Raw genomic sequence first — 18,074 nt, 5'->3', positions numbered from 1 at the left:
TCTCCTCCCTCCTGTGGTGAACACCCCCCCAGCTATGTGGTCCTCCGCCACGGGGGCTCACTCTGCCCTCCAGCTGGGATCTCATCTCCTCCCTCCTGCGGTGAACAGCCCCCCAGCTATGTGGTCCTCCGCCACGGGGGCTCACTCTGCCCTCCAGCTGGGATCTCTCAACTGAGTGGTGCAGCCTCACCCTAGAGCCAAGGTCACTGCTACTGGAATCTTCAGGGGACGAGCGCTCTGAACTGCTTCCCCAGTGGAGGAAGGCAGGTTAGTAGGTCAGACGCAAAACGCAACACCGATTGCAGAGGAGATGGTCAAGGGGAGCAACAGGAGGGGCTGACGCCCCCCAACCCTCCCCAGAAAGAGCCCATGCCCCAGGAAAACGCTCTAGTCCAGGACTCAGGACTCTATCACTGGTCTATGGAACGATAAAAGCTCCGAGGTTGAAACTAACGAACATATGAGTCACACAGCATCACCTCAGGGACGCAGAGCCGGCCGCAGGCTGACTGCTCTTTTGAAGGAAACCTAAGAGGCCACGGCAGGCTGGACACCGTGGGCTGAAGACAGGAACCGGTGTGAGATTTCAGAAGCCACTCCCTCCACTCCCAGCCCCACCATAGATCTGCTCCCCCTTCGGTCAGCCCTGGGGGACACAGAGCTGGCAGAGGGGCCACCACCTCAGCTGGCTTATTGCGCATGGAGGTTTGGGACACCGGCCCCTGCACATCTTGGAGTAAATTCCTCCTGGCTGCCTGGGCCCGGCTGGCTGCGGAGTGACCCACGCAGACCAAGCCCGCGTGGGAAAGACCCGCAGGCAGGCGGCAGAGTGAGCGGGCAATTCCACTCTGATGCTCCCGGCCGGGATGTGAGCCGCTGTCCTTCCCCGAGGCAACGTCCTCCCAGCAGGAGAGGAACAGAGAAGGAGAGGCCCAGCCGGTGGGCCAGCACCCAGCACGCAGTGGCTGGACAGGCAGCTCTCGGGAGGCATGGGGCGGGGACTACTCGCCGGGCTTCAGTCAGGCAGGCAGTCCCCCGTCTCAAGGCTCCAGACTAAGCCTCTGACGCTCCTCTGTAAAGGGGACCGAATGCCAGCCTCGGGGGCTGCAGTCGGGATGGGGACTGTGTACCGAAGGGACCCCCGCCGGACAGTAAATGGCCTGAGTCTCCTCCCAGGACCCAATTCTCCAGCCCTTTGGTCTTGGCTGTCTCTGGGCTTCTCTGGGCCTCAGTTTCCTTGGCAGTAAATGGGGATAAGGGTCCCAACCCGTTGGTTTCACAGTGCAGTTGTGAGGATAAAGGGAAATGAAGGCTGTGAAAGGGCTTTGACAAATGTAAGCATCAGACAGATATACGGAGGTCATATCACAGCTTTTATGATAAAAGGCATGCGCGATGCACTTGATGGGCTCAATCACAGCATCAGACAGAGCCAGGCTGGGAGGCCGCAGGCTGCAGGCGGTCCCGCACTCTCCGGCCGACCCTCTCCCTTGCATGCCCGACACAGTGGTATTAAACCCTGGGCCACACACCCGGGTGGGCAGAGGGCCTGGGATCCCGGCAGCTCAGTACATCCAGCGGGGGCAGGGCCAGTGGAAATCCAACTCCTGCTCTTCAAAGAGAAAGTGAGGGAAAAGGATGGGAGGAGCCCAGTCCCTCAACAGCGGCAGAGCCTTGGGCTCACACTGCCCAAGGCAAGTCCGGCTCCAGCCCGAGGCCCCGGGGATCAGCGCGACGCGGACACCACGAACCCCCATCCCGAGGAGGTGAAGGGCTCTCTCCAACAGCAAGGTGTCTCCTGGGGCTTCTAACTGGTTCAGGTCCACTTGAACGGGCACGAGGATCCTGTTTACCACGGGACAGGCTCCCTGAAGGACAAGGAACTTCACAGATACTGAAGGAGAATAAGCCCAGAGCAACCCCTGCGCTCCCGGGAGGCCGGCCGCTCAGATCTGTGCTGGACAGAGCAGCCCTCGGTGGGCCTGTGACACACCTGTGCACAGACACACCATACTGCACACACCACATACACCTCACACACACACACACACACACCCCACACAATACCCACAGACACACCATCCATATACACCACACACATCACACACACACCACAACATGCCACGTATCATGCCCTACGCACATCACACACACACCATACCCATCCCACACACAGCACACCCCTTTCCTCCACACTGGGGTGGTCCCCACCACTGACTGTCTGAAAGCCTCAGTCTGTTCTCTGGCTCCTGGTACTGGGACGGAAATCACACTCAGGTCTGGTGGTGGGGCTGGCGGTGCTCTCGGGGTGAAGGCCTTTCCTACACGACAGCGTATGGAATGAGTGGGATTTCACTCCTGGGAATTCAATTATCTCAGAGAAAACACTATGGGCCGTGCTTATCCTTCCTGCACTCGTGCCACCTCTATTTTATACACCAACTAAACTCGCAGGTACTTTATGCACCAGCAGGACCTGAAGACGCGACATGTGAGCCGTGCCGGAGCTGGGCTCTGCGGGGGCAGAGGGGCGAGTGGGCCTCCAAGCTGCCATCCGGGGAACGTCCACCCAGTGGAGAAGGGTCAGAACAGCATTCCAGGAGAAGTCAGCGTTCGAGGCGGCGTGAGGGTGTGAACACGTGCGAGGGTGTGAACACGTGCGGTGTAGCTGGAAGAACAATGCCGGGGAGATGGGCGGGGAGCCCAGGCCGCATCCCCACTTCAAACACTCACAGGCCCGAGCTTCTGGGGAGACCACCGCCAGCAAGTACCCGTTCAGGCTGCACAGCTGGGCCTGCTACCTCCCCAGGCACCTTCCTGGGCAATGACTGGCCTAGCAACACAACAGTAGTGAACAGCGTAGAACAGCGTGGAGCAATACAGAGCAGTAGAGGACACTGAGGAACAAAAGGACAAATGCAGGCTGGGGAGGGGAGAGGCAGCTGGGGAAGGAAGGAAAAGGCACCATCAAATGCTAGGAATTCTGACGAATTACAAATCTGAACTGCGCTTTGGGTAAAGTCTGAGTCAAAAAATACCTGAAAAAATACCCTTTTTCAGGCAAAGGGTAAGGATTGGAATGGCAGAGAGCTGTGAGGTAGATGACGGGCATTTGCAGTGAGCAGAAGGAATCAGGTGTTATTAGCACAGCCACCGACGTTCCCCCCTCAGGGCAGACTCAGGAGGCCTGGGCGAGCTTGGGTAAGTCACAGGTCTCACGGCTTTACTTTCCTCATATCTAAAAAATATGAGTTTGGACAATGTGGCCCCCAGGCACGTCCCACTCTAAAAAACGTTTTGGAGTCTATCCCCAGTGGAGGCCTCCACAGCACTGGAGAAGTCGGCCCACATGGCTGGAGTGTGTGTCCCTCTCCCCAGGATCCCTGGGAAAAGACCCATTCCCTTTTTTCCCAGCAGGTGGTAGAAAGCTAATTTCTGCCAGGTTCCTGCCTGAGTGATGACTCAATTCTCAAGCCATGGGCCCTAAACTAACCCTTTCCAAATTTTGAATTCCTGTGCCCCAAATGAATGAGGTTTGGTCACATTCTGTGATGTCTTGGGTAGAAACAGAAGAAATGTCATTATAAACATTAGGCTTGAGGTGTTTTCAAGAACCACTTGGCCCCCCTGGGGTTTTGTGCCGGTTGACACAGGGCTCCGACCTCAGGGCAAGGTCCACTCTGCGAGGTGCTGCCCACGGCAGAGCCCCTGGAGGGGTGGCTTCCCCCGAATGCTGCCCGGCTTCACTCAAGTGCGCTTCAGCACACCAATCCCCATTTTTTGTGTGTGTTTTTTGAAACTTGGAAGAAAACTTCCAGTAAATCATCTCATCTGCTATTTGATTCATGTTTAATGTCTTTGGAGAGAAATAAAAACAGTAAGTCATTCTTCCTAAAAGTGGCATCAGCCTGGCCAGGACACACAAATGGTGAGGTGCCAGCTGCCCCTTGGTGGGCCCAGGGCTACGGTCTTGAGCTGTCATCAGAGACTGTATTTATAATCAGTGAAGACAGCTCACAAATGTTGCCCTTTGCCATTTTTATTCTTTAAATCACAGCACCAGAAGCCGTAGATTCTGCAGGGAGAGCTGGGGCCAAAACACAAACTCACACAGAAAGTGTCGATCAACACAGATTAACTGAGCACCTACTGAGTGGGAACCATTGGGATACACAAAAGTACAAGGTGCCCCCAAAGCTCCTCCAGTCTAGCTGGGAAGGAAGGAAGACATGGAAGGCGTGAATTCCTCCTTCCTCTTCTACTCCGAGTTAGTTCCTACTCTAGCCTAACTCTGAGACAGCACGGTGCTGGAGGTGTGTGGGGAGGGAGGGAGGCAGCGGAAGGGGTGCAGAAGGGGGAGGGAAGGAAGGTGGCATTCCAGCCCAGGGCCCAGGGGGTCCCTCCTTGACCCTTTTCCCCAAAGACATAGAGCTGAGTTCCAGTTACTCAGGGCGCAGCTAGGAATAATCCACAGCCAATTAGCACAGTACCTCACACACACACACACACACACACACACACACACACACACACACACACACACGATGGATGCGTAATTGGTGAGAGGAAGCAAGGAAGAAGAAGAGATGGCCGGCGACGGGGGCGCCCCTGGCAGCAGCCCCAGCTCCTCCGTGGGCCCAGCAGTTCAGCGCATCTGTAGCCGCGGAGCGCTGTCCAGCGTGCCCGAGAGCCCGCCTTCCTGGCCCTCCAGGTATCGGAATTGTCCATCAGAGGCCGTCTGACACAGATGTTCTGCGACATCAGTGGAAGAGCCAGTTTCCTGGAGACCCTCTGAGGTCCTAGGAACGGCCACCAGAGGAAGCAGCGTGGGCTCGACGGGAGAGGTGGGCGACAGAGGGGGAAGAGCCGAGTGGGCTCAGACCTGGCTCAGGGGCCCCGCCAGCGGCCAGCAGGCAGAGAGACCCCGGGGACATTGCTTGATCCTTCGTCTGTTCATTATGAAGCCTCCCTCTCTGTCCCGCCCCTTGGGCGCTGAGCAAAGACTGACCGGCAGGTGCCCTTCCTTTTACCCCTGCCTTTCTTCTCATGCAGAAACCTACCCAGAGCAGAAGCTCAGGGATGCCGAAGACAGCGATTCCCTTGCCTGGGGCTGGCCGTCCTGCAGACAGGCCAGGACAATGGCCCCCACCCTTCCACTGACTGCGCAGTGGATGAAAACGCTGAGCCAAGTGGTACGTACCACATGTGTGCGTGTGTGTGTGCACGTGTGAGCACACGTTTGCCCACGACGCTCGTCGTGGAGGACCTGCCCCTGCGGTTGAGGGTTGAAGGAGACGCCCATAGGAAGTGATATTACCAAGTCATCGCTAGTTACTCTAAAAATAACCATCAACGTACAAGCTAGGAAGGATTTCCCTTTCCCGGTGCCCCGCCTCAAAACCACAGCAGTTTCCATTCTGCCGGCCACTTCCGGACGGCAGGTGGACAGCACCCAGAGGAGAGGTTAGCCCGGGGTCATGTTTCTCCTGGCCCCTGCAGAACCCCTGGTCTCCATGTCCCTGTTCATCTACCATCTTACACAGCCATGGTTAAATCTCTATGAGCAACTATTATCTTTGAACTGTGTGCAGAGGTCCACCATGCAGTGCGATTTCGGCTGCACTGAGATGCTTCTCCTTGTTGGATTATGGTTGCGAGTGTCCCACTCCTCAGGCATGATCTACACCCTCCCACCCATCCGGCTCATCTCCTAGCCCCCCACTTGTTCATCCCCTCCAGTGACACTGATGTCCTTGCCGCTCCTGAACACCTCAGACATGCTACTGCCACAGGCCCTTTGCACTGGCTCTTCCTCTGATATCAAATTGCTCCCTCGCCTCCATCAGGTCTTGGCTCAGGGCACTTCTCAGTGAAGCCTTCTGTAAGTCCTCTGTCCAAAACTGAAGCCGCAACAAACATTCTTATCCCCTTGCCTACTTTATTTTTTCTCTTTATTTTACTGAATTGTCTCTCTCCCCCCAACTAGAATACAGAGTCCCTGGGGCCAGGTTTTATTCTAGTTCGTTCTCCATGGGAAGTCCAGAGCCTGGAAGCTCTAGTGTGTGTGATCGGTACATGTTTGTCAAGGGAATGAATGCATGATTGCTGGGGGTGGAGGCTGGGACCCGCAGCCATAGCACGCAGGTGCCCCTTCTCCAGTGCCTGGAGCAGGTGGGCCGAGATGGAGGATGCAGGGGACACACTGGCTTGTCCATCACCAAAGGCAGAGGGAAGAGAGAAGGGGTCCCCCATTTCCCATCACTGACCCAGCACATCCTGACCAAGGATGTTCCTGTACCAGAGGTGCCATCTGCCCCCCAGAGCTTCTGATCTCGTGGTGGTAGGGGTGGAGGGGTTACTGAATATTTGCCGTGTGTGCACTGAAATACCCGGGGTCCCGGGATGGGAAGAGACACCACAGACCAGCTCCTCTGCCCGCTTTGGACCCCTGCGTCTGCTTCAGCTCCCGACGCCTCGCTACTATCTTCAGCAGGACTCAACCTGGCCAGGCACCACCCTCACCCCGTGCACCGGTGCCCACCCGCCAGCCTCCAGCTGGGCATCTGTATGCAGGTGATGTCCAGGCAAGGAGACCCAGACCCAGCTCCAACAGGGCTGATGAAAGGAGACTGGACTAATGAAAGCAGCACCTTCCACGTGAAGCTGTGTCTGTTTTCTTTGGGGAGAAAAGCCCAGAGACCCACTCACTAATCTGTCTCCTGAGGCAGGGGCCCCGCCTGAGTCTCTTGTTCCACCCCAGTGAATGCTTTCACTGGGTGAACAGGGAAGATGAGAGAAGGAAGGATGGGGCAGTGGGAGTAACACCCCTCCGTCAGGAAGTCCACACCCCAGTGTCCAAACAAGAGAGGCAGGAAAGCCCCACCCACGGGATGCCGGGAGGAGAGTTTTCGGCTGGTGCCGTGGCATCTGTGCCGGCGTGAAACAAGCTGCACCCGGGGTCTGCGGGGGCCTGTGGGTCTGAGCTGCCAGCTCACATCTGGTGGGAGCCCCCAGATGGAACCGGCAACCTGGCATCTGCCCTCAGACACACCGGTTGTCATGCCAGGCACCCAGCGACCTCGGAAATTAAGGTGGTGACACTTCAGCAGGCTTGGGGTCCAGATCTTAGCCTCATAGCCGAGCGCTAAAGGTGATGCCTTCTGGGTGGGAAGATGAGAATTACAAAGTGGCACCCTCTGCTTCTGAGGGCGAGAAAATTCCAGACATCCCGGGAGGGCTCTGAGGCTGGCTCTCCTGGGCTGGGCATGGCCAGGCAGGGCTGAGCCTCCAACAGCCGCTGCCCCAAGCCCTCCCCCCACTTGGGGAACAGAGCCCACATCCCTGGCCTCCGTGGGCGCCCACAGCACTGGGGGCGGGCAGGGCAGGGCTGAGGACTTAGAGCAGTCACTGTAGTAACTACTGGGCACCTGGGCGGGAAGGCGGAGGAGCTAAGGGGCCCCCGAGCCTCCTTCTCACCCCAGTGGTACCGGCCCCAGCACCGCACCGGACACTATTCTTAGCTCTAATCTCGTAACCACCCCAGGGAGGGAGGTGTGATTAACCAGCTTATGGGTGAGACTGGGGGGTGGCTAAGTGGCCTAGAGGGATCTGAGTGCACAGATCCAAGTCAAAGGCCTTTGTCCCACCCACCGACTGGTTCCTTCCTTTGGGACAGGACTGAACACTCAGCTCGAGAAGAGCAGCACAGCCGAGCTCTCAGCGCTGCAGCCAGCTGGCTCAGTGCAGCCCGCAGGGCAATAGGGATCACAAGGGAGCAGTACAGAGTGCCTCTGGGCACAGGTGACAGGCACCGGCTCTGCCCAGGGTCAGGAAGGCCTGGGAAGGGATGGGATGTGTGAAACAGATACAACGGGAAAGGTGGTGCAGGCAGAGGGCAAGGCCGAGCAAAGGCCCAGGGGCTGGATGCCACCTTCAGACCCTGCAGGTGCCCTGCGTTCACAGAGCCTCCCTCACACCCAAAGCTTGACATGAGGCCTGGAGGGTAGCGGATTCAAACAGATGAAGGGCTCACAGGTCATGCTAATTACCTTGCACTTTGCCCCTTGTCTGACAGGAGAGCAGGCGGGGTTCAGTGCTCCAGGTTTGGGGTTCGAACCCGGTTAGGGCCTCGCCATGCAGGAGGACAGGAGGGGCCTCTGGGCGAGGAAGAGATTCCTGTGATCAGTCTGGGGAGACGGGAAGGGCATCAAAGCAGGGGGCTGGAGAGAGACGACTGGGAAGAGGGAGGTGGGTGGGAAAAGGGGGCGTCTGAACCCAAGCTGTCAGAGGTAAACGATGCGGCTGGGGTCCCGGTGTGGCCATGGGAAGGGCTGCGTAGACAGGGCGAGCGGGGAGGGTAGGCTCAGCACTGGGACCCTGTGCCTCTGGGAGGATGGGGTCTGCGTAGAGGATGACAGGAGATGTGGGGGGAGAGGGAAGAGCTCAGTGGCAAGAGCATCAGCGACCAGGGGCCCCTTCTTAGCTAGAGGAGGGAGGACTCTATGCCCATTTCCCACTTTGTCATCAGGGGTGACAGCTGGAGCCAGCTGCAGGGTGCTGCGTCCTTGCACACCATGGTCTGGGGATGGAGCAAAGTCAATTCACCTGGGAGAGGGGCACCAAGCGTCCTGTGGGACGTGGGCTGGGAGCACCGAGGGCCCCGACCACACTCACCCTGCCCTGCTCGGGACTGTCCTCTTCAAAGTCTGCCCCTTGCCCTCAGGGAGGCGCGGGAGAGGAGTGGAGGGCGATTGCGCCACCCACTCAGGCACTGGGAGGCTGCTGAGCTCCCAGGGCGATCCCCCGCCCTCCAAACCCCCCTCCAGGCCACATGGGCCCTCAGGGACACAGGAGGGAGGCCGGGGAGATCAGGAGAGGCAGGCGGGAGGGGCCCTCCAGGACCCCAGACCGGAGGAGCAGGAGAGGAGAGGAGGGAGTTTGCCCCGCCCACTGGAGCCCGGGAAGCCTGCTGAGCCCCCAGGTGAGGTCCTCTGCCCTCTGAGACTGGGGTTGGGGGCTCGCCTGGGCCCCTTCTGTTCCTTGAGCCTAAGCCCCACCCCGCACAGCCCCCAGGGCCTTTTCCAGCCCTGGGGGTCCTAAGCATGGGCCCCGCCCCCCCCAAACCTCACCCTTGCTTAGACCCCGCCCTCCACAGCCAAGGCCTTTCCATCCCCCGGCTTTTTTTTCCCTTTCCCCCCTCCTCTGTTTTACTACTGTGGTACTGATGTACCTTCTGGTTGTCGATTCATCTATATTTTTATTTTTACATTCTTTCTAACATATCCGTTAGTTTCCTAGTCTAATTTTATTTTTTACTTTGTTATTTTTCTCTTTTTTTTTTTTTTTTGCCACCCCATGCAGCTTGCGGGATCTTGATTCGCAAGCCCAGGGTTGGGGGAAACTCCTGATGTGGGAGCTCCAAGTCCAAACCACTGGACTAACAGAGAACCTCAGACCCCAGGGAATATTCATTGGACTGAGCTCTCACAGAGTTCCTCATCTCAGCACCAAGACCCAGCTCTACCCAACAGCCTATGAACTCCAGTGCTGGAAGCCTCAGGTCAAACAACCAGTAAAACAGGAACACAATCCCACTCATAAAAAGAAAGAAAAATGAGACAGCAAAAAAATATGTCTCAGATGAAGGAGCAAGGTAAAAACCTACAAGACCAAATAAATGAAGAGGAAATAGGCAATCTACCTGAAAAAGAATTCAGAGTAATGACAGTAAAGATGATCCAGAATCTCGGAAACAGAATGGAAGCACAGATTGAGAAACTACAAGAAATGTTTAACAAAGATCTAGAATAACTAAAGAACAAACAAACGGAGATGAACGACACAATAACTGAAATGAAAAATACACTAGAAGGAATCAGTAACAGAATAACTGAGGCAGAAGAATAGATAACTGAGCTGGAAGAAAGAATGGTGGAAATAACTGCCGAGGAGCAGAATAAAGAAAAAAGAATGAAAAGAATTGAAGACAACCTCAGAGACCTCTGGGACAACACTAAATGCACCAACATTCGAATTATAGGGGTCCCAGAGGAAGAAGAGAAAAAGAAACGGTCTGATAAAATATTTGAAGAGATTATAGTGGAAAAATTCCCTAACATGGGAAAGGAAGTAGTCACCCAAGTCCAGGAAGCACAGAGAGTTCCATACAGGATAAACCCTAGGAAAAACATACCAAGACACATATTAATCAAACTAAGAAAAATTAATTCAAAGAAAAATATTAAAGCAGCAAGGGAAAAACAAAAAATAACACACAAAGGAATCCCCATACAGTTATCAGCTGATTTTTCAGTGGAAACTCTGCAGGCCAGAAGGGAGTGGCAGGATATACTTAAAGTGATGAAAGAGAAAAACCTACAACCAGGATTACTCTACCCAGCAAGGATCTCATTCAGATTCAATGGAAAAGTCAAGAGCTTTTCAGACAAACAAAAGCTAAGAGAATTCACATCACCAAACCAGCTTTACAACAAATGCTAAAGAAACTTCTCTAAGTGGGAAACACAACAGAAGAAAAAGACCCACAGAAACAAACCCAAAGCAATTAAGAAAATGGTAATAGGAACATACGTATCGATAATAACCTTGAATGTAAATGGATTAAATGTCCCAACCAAAAGACACAGACTGGCTGAATGGATACAAAAACAAGACCCATATATATGCTGTCTACAAGAGACACACTTCAGACCTAGGGACACATACAGCCTGAAAGTGAAGGAATGGAAAAAGATATTCCATGCAAATGGAAATCAAAAGAAAGCTAGAGTAGCAATACTTGTATCAGATAAAATAGACTTTAAAATAGACTGTTACAAGAGATAAGGAGGGACACTACATAATGATCAAAGGATCAATCCAAGAAGAAGATATAACAATTATAAATGTTTATGCACCCAACATAGGAGCACCCCAATACATAAGGCAAATGTTAACAACCACAAAAGGAGAAATCGACACTGCACTTACACCAACAGACAGATCATCCAAACAGAAAATAAATAAGGAAACACGAGCTTTAAATGACACAAAAGACCAGATAGATTTAATTGAAATTTATAGAACATTCCACCCAAAAGTGGCAGAATACACTTTCTTCTCAAGTGCACATGGAACATTCTCCAGGATAGATCACATCTTGGGTCACAAATCAAGCCTCTGAAAATTTAAGAAAACTGAAATCATATCAAACATCTTTTCTGACCACAACGCTATGAGATTGGAAATCAATTAGAGGAAAAAAACTAAAAAACACAAATACATGGAGGCTAACCAAGAGATCACTGAAGAAATCAAAGACGAAATAAAAAAATACATAGAAACAAATGACAATGAAACCACGACGACCCAAAACCTATGGGACACAGCAAAAGTAGTTCTAAGAGGGAAGTTTATAGCAATTCAACCTCACCTCAAGAACCAAGAAAAATCTCAAATAAACAATCTAACCCTACACTGAAAACAATTAGAGAAAGAAGAACAGAGAAAACCTAAAGTCAGTAGAAGGAAAGAAATCATAAAGATCAGAGCAGAAATAAAAGAAATAGAAATGAAGAAAACAATAGCAAAGATCAATAAAACGGAAAGCTGGTTCTTTGAGAAGACAAACAAAACTGATAAACCCTTAGCCAGATTCATCAAGAAAAAAAGAGAGAGGATGCAAATCAATAAAATTAGAAACGAAAAAGGAGAAATCACAACTGACACTGCAGGAATACAAAGGATTATAAGAGACTACTACAAACAACAATATGCCAATAACATGGACAACCATGAAGAAGTGGACAAATTCTTGGAAACGTACAAATTTCCAAGACTGAACCAGGAAGAATTAGAAAATATAAACAGACCTATCACAAGTAATGAAATTGAAACCATAATTAAAAATCTTCCAACGAACAAAAGTCCAGGACCAGATGGCTTTACAGGTGAATTCTATCAATCATTTACAGAAGAGCTAACACCCATCCTTCTCAAATGCTTCCAAAAAAATTGCAGAGGGAGAAACACTCCTGTATTCATTCTACAAAGCCACCATCACCCTGATACCAAAACCAGAAAAAGATATCACAAAAAAAGGAAAATTATAGACCAGTATCACTGATGAACATAGATGCAAAAATCCTGAACAGAATCAAACATATTAAAAGGATCATACACTATGATCAAGTGGGATTTACCCCAGGTGTGCAAAGATTCTTCAATATATGCAAATCAATCAATGTGATACACCACATTAACAAATTAAGGAATAAAAACCATATGATCATCTCAATAGATGCAGAAAAAGCTTTTGACAAAATTCAACACCCATTTATCATAAAAACTCTCAAGAAAATGGGCATAGAGGGAACCTACCTCAACATAATAAAGGTTATATACGACAAACCCACAGCAAGCATCATACTCAATGGTGGAAAACTGAAAGCATTTCCACTAGGATCAGGAACAAGGCAAGGATGTCCACTCTCACCACTCTTATTCAACATAGTTTTGGAAGTCCTAGCCATGGCAATCAGAGAAGAAAAAGAAATAAAAGGAATACAAATTGGAGAAGAAGTAAAACTGTCACTATTTGCCGATGACATGATACTATGCATAGAAAATCCTAAAGATGCCACCAGAAAACTACTAGAACTGGTCAATGAATTTGGTAAGGCTGCAGGATACCAAATTAATGCACAGAAATCTCTGGCATTCCTATACACCAATAACGAAAAATCAGAAAGAGAAATTAAGGAAACACTCCCATTTACCACTGCAACAAAAAGAATAAAATACCTAGGAATAAACCTACCTAGGGAGACAAAAGACCTGTATGCAGAAAACTATAAGACACTGATGAAAGAAATTAAAGATGATACCAACAGATGGAGAGATATGCCATGTTCTTGGATTGGAAGAATCAATATTGTAAAAATGACTATACTACCCAAAGCAATCTACAGATTCAATGCAATCCCTATCAAACTACCAATGGCATTCTTCACAGAATTAGAACAAAAAATCTTACAATTCATATGGAAACACAAAAGACCCCAAATAGCCAAAGCAATCTTGAGAAAGAAAAACAGAGCTGGAGGAATCAGGCTCCCTGACTTCAGACTATACTACAAAGCTTCAGTAATCAAGACAGTATGGTACTGGCACAAAAACAGAAATATAGATCAGTGGTACAGGATAGAATGCCCAGAGATAAACCCACGCACATATGGTCACCTAATTTATGACAAAGGATGTAAGAACGTACAATGGAGAAAAGACAGCCTCATCAATAAGTGGTGCTGGGAAAACTGGACAGCTACATGTAATAGAATGAAATTAGAACACTACCTAACACCATACACAAAAATAAACTCCAAATGGATTAAAGACTTAAATGTAAGACCAGACGCTATAAATTCTTTAGAAGAAAACATAGGAAAAACACTCTTTGACATAAACCACAGCAAGATCTTTTTTGAACCCCAGAAATAAAAACAAAAATAACCAAATGGGACTTAATTAAACTTAAAAGCTTTTGCACAGCAAAGGAAACCATAAACAAGACAAAAAGACAGCCCTCAGAATGGGAGAAAATATTTGCAAATGAAGCAACAGACAAAGGATTAATCTCCAAAATATACAAATAGCTCATGGAGCTCAATATCAAAAAAACAAACAATCCAGTTAAAAAATGGGCAGAAGACCTAAATAGACATTTCACCAAGGAAGACATACAGATGGCCAAGAGGCACATGAAAAGATGCTCAACATCACTAATTATTAGAGAAATGCAAATCAAAACTATAATGAGGTATCACCTCACGCCGGTCAGAATGGCCATTATCAAAAAAGCTAGAAACAATAAATGCTGGGAAGGGTGTGGTGAAAAGGGAACCCTCTTGCACTGTCGGTAGGAATGTAAATTGATACAACCACTATGGAAAACAGTATGGAGGTTCCTTAAAAAACTAAAAATAGAACTACCATATGACCCAGCAATCCCACTGCTGGGCACACTGAGAAAACCATAATTCAAAAAGAGACATGCACCACAAGGTTCATCGCAGCTCTATTTACAGTAGCCAGGACATGGAAGCAACCTAGATGTCCATCAACAGATGAATGGATGAAGACGATGTGGCACATATATGCAATGGAATATTACTCAGCCATAAAAAGGAACAAAATTGAGTTATTTGTAGTGAGGTGGATGGACCTAGAGTGAAGTAAGTGAGAAAGAAAAACAAATACCGTATGCTAACGCATACATATGGAATCTTAAAAAAAAAAATGTTACTGATGAACCTAGTTGCAGGGCAGAAATAAAGAGGTAGACATAGAGAACGGACTTGGTGACATGGGGTGGGAGGGCAAAACTGAGGCGAAGTGAGAGTAACATCGACATATATACACTACCAAATGCAAAATAGTTGGCTGGTGGGAAACAGCAGCATAGCACAGGGAGGTCGGCTCGGTGCTTTGCGATGACCCAGAGGGGTGGGACAGGGAGGGTGGGAGGGAGGCTCAAGAGGGAGGGGACACAGGGACAAGTGTGTGCATACGGCTGATTCACTTTGTTGTGCAACAGAAGCTAACACGGTATTGTGAAGCAATTAGACTCCAGTAAAGATCTATTCAAAATAAATAACTAGGGCTTCCCTGGTGGCGCAGTGGTTGAGAGTCCGCCTGCCGATGCAGGGGACGCAGGTTCACGCCCCGGTCCGGGAAGATCCCACATGCCGCAGAGCGGCTGGGCCCGTGAGCCGTGGCCACTGAGCCTGCGCGTCCGGAGCCTGTGCTCCGCAACGGGAGAGGCCACAGCAGTGAGAGGCCCAAGTACCACAAAAAAAATAAATAAATTTAAAAACTAGTTTAAAGAAAAAGTCTGCCCCTTGTATTTCTTTTTTTCTTTTTTGGCCTTGCTGCATGGCTTGCAGGATCTTAGTTCCCTGACCAGGGATCAAACCTAGGCCCTCGGCAGTGAAAGTGCCGAGTCCTAACCACTGGACCGCCAGGGAATTCCCTGCCCCTTATATTCTGATTCGCTAATTCTCCTCAATGGACGCATCCCACAACCAAAGCACCCAGGCCAAATGACTTACCCACAAAAACCCGGCCAATTTAGGACAAGAAACCTAGACTACTGTAGGACCTGGGTGGTTCTTTTTGTCTCCAGGCCTCAGTTTCCTGACCCATCTCATGGGAGTGCTGGGCAGGCTGTCCCCGCAAAGCCCGGTCTTCCCTGTTTGTTCCGCTGAGCTGGGTCAAGTCCGTGCACACCGGCACGTGGTCGGGATCCCATAGAGTGGTAGAGGCCCCTCAGCTCTCCATCCTCACCTGCCCCCAGGCCCGTCTGGTCTCCAGGAACACTTACCCAAGGCCAAGTGGAGGCGGAGAGGGAGCAGGGATCAGAACCTCGGAGGCCGGTTCCACGTCCTGGCCCGGGCTGCTAGACCATGCCCTGCAAGAGAGGACAGACCAGTCATGTGGGGTGGGGACACCCCAGCTCAGAGCAACTGACTTTCTCCCCGGTCGGTTCCGTGCAATCTACGCACATTTCCCCGTTATCTTCTCGCAGTACAAGGTTCTCTCCCCCCACAGCAATGATGATGGTTTACATGCACTCACTGGAGCGGTCCTGAGGACGGGAACAGAGTAGCTCACCCACCGGGAAAGCCCAGGCCCCCACAGTGTGAGGGCCCCCAGGGCGCCCCTTGCTGCTGCAGGCTGAGGGGCTGCAGCTCCCCCGAACTGACTGTGAGCTCCACAAGGGCAGGGAGGCGGCGTCTGTTTCTGTGCAGCAGGCTCCTGGCCCAGAGCCTGTATGCAGCAGGTGCTCAATAAATAATCCGTGTTTGACAAACGAGTGCCCCAAAATGCATCACACGGACATGACTGCAGGCAGAGCGCGCTTTGCTCAGAGTTGAAATTCGACCCTGCTTCACCAATACAGAGCTTCATATGCCAGTTACATTACTTAGACGCACTGCTAGGATTCCAGACGTGGAGCAGAAAAGCCACACATCTTCCCACCAGAAATTCTCACTGGAGGTCACTTACAGATTTTATACATATACAGACACACACATATATATCTATATGTAACATTTTTAATAGACTTTATTTTTTAGAGCAGTTTTATGTTCACGGCAAAGCAGAGCAGAAAGCACAGAGATCCCACAGACCCCCTGTCCCCCAGACACAACTTTCCCCACCTTCAGCATCCCCTCCACACACCGGGGTATATGTGTTACAACTGGTGGACCTACAATGATACATATTATCACCCCAAATCCATAGTTCACATGAGAGTTCATTCTTGGTGTTTTACATTCTGTGGGTTTGGACAAATGTTTAATGTCCTGTATCCACCATCATAGTATCATACAGAGCAGTTTCACTGCCCTAAAATTCCTCTGTGCTCGCCTCGTCTCATATTTTGAAAAGGCGCTTTCACGTCAATGATCTCAGCGAATTCATCTCACGACTCTGTGATCTCTGCTTTGACACTCAGGGAAATCAAGGTCCGGACAGGGTCAAGGGCCCTCCACAAGGTCACCCTCGTGAAAACCGGTAACAAGAGTCGGTGGCAGAATGTGCTAGAAGCATTGTGTCTGGTGGTCATTTTATCATCCTAACAGCCTCCTAACAGCCCTGGCGGGGAAGGTCCATTCTAACCCCCGGTTTACAGAGGAGCAAACAGACTTGGGGACACTTGCCAAGGTCACACGTGGCTAAGTGGGACGTTCAAAATGCAAATCCCTAAACCCACTTCTGCTCTTTCCAGATGCACTTGTTAGTTACAGGGGCTTATAGGAGGCATGAGAGTGCAGGGGGAAGGCACCGCCTCGGGTTAGGGGGGCCTTTGCTTTCCCGGAGCTGGAGCAGGTGGGTCCCAGGGCTTCAGCCCTCCTGCGGGGACCCCGCCCTCCAGCCATACTGCACAATTAATACCTAGGGGCCTCGCCTGGCTGCAGGTCAGTCCAACATCCGGCCACAGAGGCCCCACCATTCCCAGCCTCATGGGGGCAGCCCTGCAGGAACATCGAGCTCAGGGATCAGCTCAGGGATGGATGAAAGCATCCCTAGTCCACATGGACACCGTCCTGTCTCACCAGACACACCCCAGCTCTCACGGGGCAAGCTCTGTGCAGTGGGGAGAGCAGAGAGGTGCACCTGTGCTGAGCGGCCCTGTGATCTCTGGCATCCTTAGTTTCCCCATCTGTGACAAAGCGGAGGGGCTGGATCCCTGGGAGGCTGGGCCAGCTCTGACACCAGGCTTCCTAGCAGGAGGGGCCATCATTCCAGAGGCTTCTGGCTCCCAGGCTGCTTGGGAACACTCCATTAACTCAAATTGCAAATTTCCTCCTGGCTCTATCGCTGAGCCACAGGGGCTCCCCCAGCCACCAGCTTTCCTGTGACAGATAAAGATTACAGTCATTGCTCGAGATGGAATCGAGGAGCAGAAGTCATTATGCAGAAATCATTATGTCGAGTTATGTCTGGTTGCTCCTGATTTCTGCCTCACAATTGTCTTACAAATGGTCCTGCCTCTTCCTCTCCGGGACAGCAAACTGCGGAGGCCTGGGTGATTCAGACAGACCTCCTGGGCCCAATTGTACTGCTCCAAACTCCTCCTGCTGGATGGGGCATCAGCGTCGTAGGGCAAGGTTCTCTGTGACACCCTTTCCTTTCTCTGGGCACTTGGGACAGAGGAGAGGTAGAAGACAAAAGCCCTGGGGAGGGGGCACACTCACTGACTCACCCACATGCCCCACTGCATTGAACCCTCCTAGGAGGCCCTCTTCACCCATCACTTTCTCCTGGGGCCCTGCCTGACCTCTCAGCCCTTCGTTCACGTTAGGCCTAAGGCACCTCCCTCTCTTAGGTCTGGGGTCTCTGAGGAGTGACTCAGGCAGTGACTAGGATTGATTCATTCTTGTACTCCCAGCTCCTAGCACAGAGCAAGGCCTCGGGAGAACAGAGAGGGCTGTGTGGCTGGACTGCTTGGGCTCAAATCCTAGCTCTCCTATTCCCTAGCTGTGTGACCCTGGCCCATTATTTAACTT

General features: G+C 51.2%; 1 protein-coding gene across 1 annotated transcript in view; it reads right to left on the bottom strand.

The window, feature by feature from the left end:
- HPCAL1 (hippocalcin like 1) overlaps window positions 1-18,074 on the bottom strand; it is a 111,642-nt gene that overhangs the window by 16,580 nt on the left and 76,988 nt on the right. Inside the window, exon 2 of the mRNA XM_032652976.1 lies at window positions 15,380-15,466. The gene's annotated coding sequence lies outside the window, so the exon portion shown is untranslated. The remainder of the gene's footprint in view (window positions 1-15,379; window positions 15,467-18,074) is intronic.

Source organism: Phocoena sinus, chromosome 13 (assembly GCF_008692025.1).
Source record: "Phocoena sinus isolate mPhoSin1 chromosome 13, mPhoSin1.pri, whole genome shotgun sequence".
In the NCBI taxonomy this organism is placed as follows: Eukaryota; Metazoa; Chordata; class Mammalia; order Artiodactyla; family Phocoenidae; genus Phocoena; species Phocoena sinus.
Note: the sequence above shows the minus strand (reverse complement) of the source record. Positions and strands in the feature narration are given on the sequence as shown.